The sequence below is a fragment of the Symphalangus syndactylus genome, chromosome 2 (assembly GCF_028878055.3).
Source record: "Symphalangus syndactylus isolate Jambi chromosome 2, NHGRI_mSymSyn1-v2.1_pri, whole genome shotgun sequence".
Classification (NCBI taxonomy): Eukaryota; Metazoa; Chordata; class Mammalia; order Primates; family Hylobatidae; genus Symphalangus; species Symphalangus syndactylus.
In genome coordinates this window covers 82,183,040-82,191,072 of record NC_072424.2, presented here as the reverse complement: position 1 = coordinate 82,191,072, position 8,033 = coordinate 82,183,040, and positions in this window count along the sequence as shown.

The following is an 8,033-nucleotide window of genomic DNA, read 5'->3' as shown; positions in this document are numbered from 1 at the left end:
GACAAATATTGAGCACATACTGTATGCAAGGTCTTTAAAAATACACCTAACATTGCTTTTTAAAACAATTATTGACATGATCTTAGAGGATAGGGAAAATTGAGTGGACATTGACTTTGTTATCCTTAAGAAAATTGATTAAAAACAGTTTATTACACATTTTGGGAAACTGAATATTACCGATGACCCAATATCACTATTTTTCTATTAAAAAGTAATGTAAAGACAGTATAGCATAAAATTTCATGTGATTATATGGTTTTAAAATAACGAATTACAAATTCAGTCAGTTATTTCCATGTAATACCACTTTATCTGAATCCGAAGAGTTGTAATAATTTTTTAAACATTAATACCTTTTATTTATGGTGAAGTGACACTGCTTATAATTTAAGATGAGTCACAAGGATGATCTCATTGGTTCTCACAACAAACCTTTGAAGTATTTGGAGGAAACGGCAGCGACTTTATTTGCAGATGTTAAAACAGTTACAGTGGCACTTTTAAGCATAGGACTTGAAATTGAGAGCCTTAAGTTGGGATCTTAGCTCTGCTACAATTAGCACCGTGAGCTTGGGTGAGCATTTATCCCGTCTGGACCTCAGCATTCTTAGCTATCAAATACAAGGTTTAAAATTTTGTTTTTCGGCCAGGCACAGTGGCTCACGCCTGTAATCCCAGCACTTTGGGAGGCCCAGGCAGGCAGATCACCTGAGGTCAGGAGTTCGACACCAGCCTGGCCAACATGGTGAAACCCATCTCTACTAAAAAAATACCAAAAATTAGCCTGGCATAGCGGCAGGCACCTGTAATCCCAGCTACTCAGGAGGCTGAGACAGGAGAATCACTTGAAACTCGGGAGGCGGAGGTTGCAGTGAGCCGAGATCTTGCCGTTGCACTCCAGCCTGGGCAATAAGAGCGAAACTCTGTCTCAAAAATAAATAAATTAATTAAAAAAAATTTTGTTTTTCATGGCATTCTTGTGTCTGTAATCTGAGAAACAAAACTTCACTAATTAGGAATTGTTCCAATTGGTACCTAAACTATCACTTAAAAATATTTTTTAAAGTTTTAAAATTCTATAGTTAATTTAGTTTTGTCTCCTCACCCCTTCCACCCCCTTTTCTTCTCCCTTCTTCACTTCCTTTCAAAAATTATATTTGATAGATTACAGGAAAAAAAAAAAAAAAGGCCTGAGAGAGCAGCTTCTGGTTTGGTTGATTCTGCCACTCAGTGATGACATCATTGGAATTTCCATTCTTGTCAAATTTTCACTCTGCTGTCCTCAGCATAGTGACTAGGTTTTGACTAGTGCTCCTCCTGTTTTCAAGATAGCTGAGACAGTTCCACTGGAATATAGAAACAAGACAACGTCCAGTAGAAGAAGAGAGATAGCTTTTCACTAGGTCTCTTCGTATGTCTGTTTTCTCTGCCAACTTCCCCTCCAGACTTCTCGTGTGTCACTCCATTGGCTAGGATTGCTTCACGTGTTCATGCCTAACTGATCCCTGGCAAAGAAAATGGAGTCATGGTGAATGGATTAAGCTAGTCAGAATCCACCCCTCCCCTCTGGAGCTGGGGCCAGAGCTCTTCTTTCTTGCTCCAAGTATCTTGAGGAAAATGGTGTCTGCATGTGGCATTGGCTTCATTCCCTACTCTATTGCATCTTTAGAGGCTGCTCCTGTGGTCTGAAATTTTATTCTCCATTTTCTGTCAGAATATCTTTATTCATCTTTCAATATACATCTCAGTTGTTATTTCTGAGTGGCTCATAATAATGATGAATAAAACCAACATAAGGGTGTACATTCAAGTTTAAATAATATTTTAGAAATCGTTTTCAACACTTGAAAAAAATTGCAATAAAAAAGATCTAAGAGTATGAGAGCAATTAAAAAAAGTGATTGGACATCAACTATTGCCAATAATATATAATGGGAAGCAAATATTCTTGTTCTTTAAAAAATCTGAGTCACTAAAACATACTATTTGCACTTACTTGGAAGGAAACCAATTTGCATTAAGGTTTTCAAAATGAGGAAGTACGGAACTTTGAAACACTCCTTCCATTATAATGATGTGGCAATCCACATTGGGGATGTGCAAGTCCACTCTGAGTACAGTGGGGAGCAATGTGAAGTGTGTGGGGTGGATACTGACCACCTCAATGGAGATTCTTAGTGGAAACTTGGCTAGAGTTGAAAGAGGGAACAAAGAAAAAAGATACTTTATTTATTTATTTATTTATTTATTTATTCCTAAACAGGATATATAGCATCTGGGAAATAGCAGACCTGATATTTCTCCTATCTGGGAGACAATCCGTATAAATGAAGAAACACTAGCAGATTCTTGTTCTTCACTTTTTTTTTTTTTCTCTTAAGCTATTGGCAAGGACTTGGTCTGCACTGAGAGACAGAGGAATTCACTCCACTGGCAATGCTTTTGGATCAAACTGGCATCACAGCCATTGTTACAGGTCTCTTCCATTACAAAACTCTCTCAGTTACATTTGAATCCTGCGGTGGTGTTGTATTTGTCAGGATACCAGTGGGATATAAGGTTGTATCTAAGAGGAGAATTATGGGAACTGGCTAACGCAATTATGAAGGTCAAGAAGTCTCATGATATGCCGTCTGTAAACTGGAGACCCAGAAAAGCAGATAGTGTGGTTTGGTTAGAGTCTGAGGCCTGATAACTAGGAGAGCCAATGGTAGAACTCTCAGCCTGAGGCTGAAGAACTGAGAACTTGGAGGGGAGAAGAGGAGGAGGGTGCTGATGTAAATCCCAGGGTCTGAAGTCCCAAGAACCAGGAGCTCTGATGTCCAAGACCGAGAGAAGATGGATGTCTGTCCCAGCTCAAGAACAGAGGGAGTGAATAAACCCTTCCTCTGCCTTTTTGTTCTATCCAGGCCCTCAACAGATTGGATGATGCTTGCCCACATTGGTGAAAGCAGATCTTTACTCAGTTTACTGATTCAAATGCTAATCTGCTCTGGAAACATGCTCACAGACACACCAGAAATAATGTTTTAGCATCTCTCTGGATATTCCTTAGCCCAGTCAAGTTGACACATAAAATTAACCATCACAGGTGTGAAATCATCTATTGCATGAGTTAAAGAGAGAGATTATGGTAACCTTTTCCAGGCTACCTTCTCTGATCCTTCACTACCATGAATAGTATTACCTTCTCCCTCTGTGTGTTCTCTGACTATTGCTATTTCGTGCTGTCTTTTAATTTTTTGCTTGTTTTCCAATTTCCATAAGATTGTGAATGTGATAGAGTCCTCCTCACTTTTATCTTTAATCTCAAGCCTTTTATATAGTGGGTGCTGAACATGTGGGCTAATCTTACCATACTCCATGACTGCATCTAATCAGCTAAACAGAGGTAGCAAAAAAAATACAACCATAATTATTGGCTTAATGTTAAATTTATGACCACAAATCTCAGAGATGGCTTTAACTGCTGCCCCCCAAAACCTATTACCTTTCCCCGGCATATCACTGAGTAAAAGATTTTATGCTTTCTTTTTTTTAAAACCTCTAATACTCCCACCATCTTTTATTCTCAGCTGATGACCTTTCTTTTTATTTCACTGAGTAAATGGAAGTAATGGAAGAGAATTTCCACACGCAACCTGACAAAACACACCAAATTATCTATGTCCTTATAATGAGCATTCCCTTCTCTTGCGATGGATGGACTATCTAAGGCCTCACCCTTTCTAGTGCACTCGATCTTATCCCTTTCTGTTAAGGATGTCAATCCAAAAATGGTCAATCTCTGCATCATCAATATTTATCTCTATAGTGAACCTTTATCAATAGCATACAAATAAGTATGTTGTAATATCTTCCACTGGGAAAACCCTTTTCTCCACATTCTGCTCTAACCATTACATCATTTATATGTCTCCATTATAACAAAACCCCTACTCTTAGAAATTGTTGTCTCTTCTTGCTAGCTCCATTTCATTTCTCTCCTACTTAAAACAGATTTCTGTCTCCTTTTCACCAGTGAAAGAGCTCTTGTAAGGTTACTCCTATCAGCTGAACAGCATCCTCATTATGCTCCGTCTACCAGCTGCACTTTTTACACTTGACCGTCCTTCCTCCTTAAAACCATCTCATATCTAGGTTTCTGAAATTCAGCTTTCTCTTGTTCTCCTTTGCCCTGACTGGCTTCTCCTACTCAGTCTTTTATGCTGGGATATCCTCCTTCCAACTTCAGTTAGTGAGAGTGCTTCAGGCTGTGTCCTTGGGCTATTGTCTTTTAGCAACACTCTCTAGGGGTCCTATTCAGGCTCATGTCTTCCATCTTAGCTTGGGCTGACTCTAACAAAATACAAAAATAAACAACAGACATTGAATTCTTGTAGTTATGGAGACTGGAAAATCTAAGATCAAGGAGCCACAGATTTGCTTCCTGATGAGGGATCCCTCCCTGGCTTGTAGGACATCTGCCTTCCAACTGTCTCCTCACGTGGTAAAGAGATAGAGAGGGAGAGAGCTCTGGTCTCTTCTTCGGGGGCACAGAAACATTCAGTTCATAACAGCTTCTCTACGTATATTTCCAGTCAAGAATTGTGTGTGTAACTACCTATGTGAAACTTCCAAGGGAGTTTCTGACTGACATTTCAATCTTTTTTTTTTTTTTTTTTTGAGACGGAGTCTTGCTCTGTCGCCCAGGCTGGAGTGCAGTGGTGCAATCTCGGCTCACTGCAAGCTCCGCCTCCCGGGTTCACGCCATTCTCCTGCCTCAGCCTCTCCGAGTAGCTGGGACTACAGGCGCCTGCCACCACACCAGGCTAATTTTTTTGTTATTTTTAGTAGAGACGGGGTTTCACTGTGGTCTCGATCTCCTGACCTCGTGATCCGCCCGCCTAGGCCTCCCAAAGTGCTGGGATTACAAGCGTGAGCCACCGTGCCCGGCCGACATTTCGGTCTTAGCAGTGGAACTCTTGACTCTTTTGCAACCCCAAAACTGTTCCTCCCATAGTCAGCCACACCTCAGTTAATGGTACTTCCATCATTCCAGTAGCTCATTCCAAAATCTTAGTGCACCCTTTATTGCTTTGTGTCATGCCACTTGTCCTATCCACCACCAAATCTGTTTAGTCTACAGTTGCAGTATCTTACCACATCCGAACCACTACTATTCTAGTTCAAGATACCATTACCTCAAACCTGAACCATTGCAATAGCCTTCTAACTAGTCTTGCTGCTCATCTTAGCAAGTCTATTTTTCAAACAGCTGCAAGAAAGAACCTTTAAAAAAGATGTTAGATTATATCATTCTTCTGTTCATAATGCTTAAATGTTTCCCATCTTAATCAGAATAAAATCCCTGGCCCCTCACTATTTTTCCAACCTTGTCTGTCATGTTCTCGTTCTGCTCCAGCCACATGGATCTCTTGGGACTCTTTGAGGATGCCAAGCAAGCATCTGCAGCAGGGACTTCTTCTCTGCCTGAAATTGTCTTTTCCCACAAAAGCATGATGTACTTTCTCCTTTACTTTAGCTCCTCATTTAAACATATTATTATCAGAAAGTTTCCCAGCCAAATCTGTATAACATCTGGCCCCTTTTCACAAACCACTACTTCGTTTTTCTTCTAAGCCATTTTTCTTACCTAGCATATATATTTTTAATTTCTTCAAAACTTTACTAGTTTTTAAAATTTTAATGTTTTAAGTGTTAATGGATGATTTATACATACATATGTATGAGGTAGAAAGTAATGTTATGATTTGTGAAGACAAGGTGGAATAATAATAATAATTTTTTTAGAGACAGGATCTCACTCTCTCACCCAGGCTGGAGTGCAGTGGTGCAACTATGGATCACTGCAGCCTCAAACTCCTGGGATCAAGCGGATCCTCCATCCTGAGCCTCCTGAGTAGCTGAGACTACAGGTGCATGCCACTTTGCCAAGCTAATGAAAAAAAAAATTTTGTTTGGTAGGGATGGAGTCTTGCTATATTTTCCCAGATTGGTCTCAACTCCTAGGCTTAAGTGATCTTCTCGCCTCAACCTCTCAAAATGCTGGGATTATAGGTGTGAGACACCTTGCTCAGCCAATGTGGAATAATTAAATAAAGCTAGTTAATATTTCCATCACCTCAAATACTTAACATGTTTTTGTGGTGAGAATGTTTAAAGTTTACTCTCTTAGTGATTTTGAAATGTACACTGTTATTAACTGTGTTTACCACAGTGTGCTATAGATCTAATAAAGCCATATTCCTTATGTCTGAGATTTTATACCCTCTCACCATCATCTCCCCAATCCCCCCCTCTCCCCAGTCTCTGTAATCAGTATTCTACTCTCTGCTTCTATGAGTTTGATTGTTTTAGATTCCACATATTGGTGAGAATATGGGGAGTTTGTCTTTCTCTGACTGGCTTATTTCACTTAGCATAATGTTCTCCAATTCTACACTTGTTGCAAATGACAGAATGTCCTTCTTTTTAAAGGCTGAATAGTATTTTTATTGTGTAGTTATACCACATTTTAAATCTATTTATGTGTTGATGGACACTTAGTTTGATTTCATAACTTGGCTATTGTGCGTAGTGCAGCAAGGTACATGAGTGCAGACATCTCTTTGACAACTGATTTCAAATCTTTTGGGTAAATACTCAGAAGCGTAATTTCTGGATCATGTAAAATAATTCTATTTTTAGTTTTCTGAGGAATCTCCATAGTTTCTCCTAATGGTTAATTTATATCCTCACCAACCGTGTGCAAGGATTCCCTTTTCTCTACAACTTTGCTAACATTGTTATGTTTCATCTTTTTGATAATAGCCTTTCTGACAGATGTGAGATACGATCTTTTTGTAGTTTTAATTTGTGTTTTCCTAATGATTAGCAATGTCGAGCATATTTTCATATATCTGTTGGCCATTTGAATGTCTTCTGAGAGTTTATTCAGGTTCCTTGCCCATTTAAAATTTTTTTAATTGACATAATAATTGTACATATTTATGGGGTACATAGTGATGTTTTGATACAGTGCATAGTGATCAGATCAGGGTAACTGGCATATCCATCATCTCAAACATTTATCATATCTTTGCGCTAGGAATATTCAATATCCTCTTTCTGTGTATTCCTTATTCATTTTAAAATTGGGTGTCTTGTTTTCTTGCTATTCAGTTGTTTGAATTTGTATTTTTTTTGGATATTAACCCTTTAGTGAATGTATGACTTGCACATATTTCCCTCCCATCTGTAGGTTGTCTCTGCACACTGTTTTTCCTTTTCTGTACAGAAGCTTTTTAGTTTGTTGTAATTCTATTTGTCCAATTTTGCTTTTGTTGCCTGAGCTTTTCAGATCAAATCCACAAAATCATTGTTTAGACCAATGTCATATACTTTTTCTCATTTTCTCCTATAGGTTGAGTACCCATTATCCAAAATGCTTTGGACCAGAGGTGTTTTGGATTTGGGATTGTTTTTTAGATTTTGGATATTTCATATACATAATGAAATATCTTGAGGATGGAACTCATGTCTAAACATGTAATTTGTTTATGTTTTGTATATTTCATAGACACCTTATATGCACAGCCTGAAGGTAATTTTATACAATAAATAATTTGGGACATAAAACAAAGTTTATGTTAAATAGGCATTTGTGGAATTTTGCACTATGTCATGTCAGCACTCAAAAAATTTCCAAATTTTGGATTTTCAGATTAGGGATGCCCAACCTGTAGTAGTTTTATAGTTTTTGGTCATTCATTTAATTGTAATCAATTTTGAGTTAAATTTTTATATAGGATGTGAGATAAAAGCCCAATTTCATTCTTTTGCATATGGATATCCAGTTTTCCCAATACCATTTGTTAAGCAGATTATCCTTTTTCCCATTGTGTATTTTTGTCACTTTGTTGAAAATCAATTAATGGTACATACATGGCTTTATTTCTGGTCTCTCTATTCTATTCTATTGGTTAATGTATCTATTTTTTGTGTGTGCCAGTACCATATTTTAATTACTATAGCTTTGTAGTATAGAT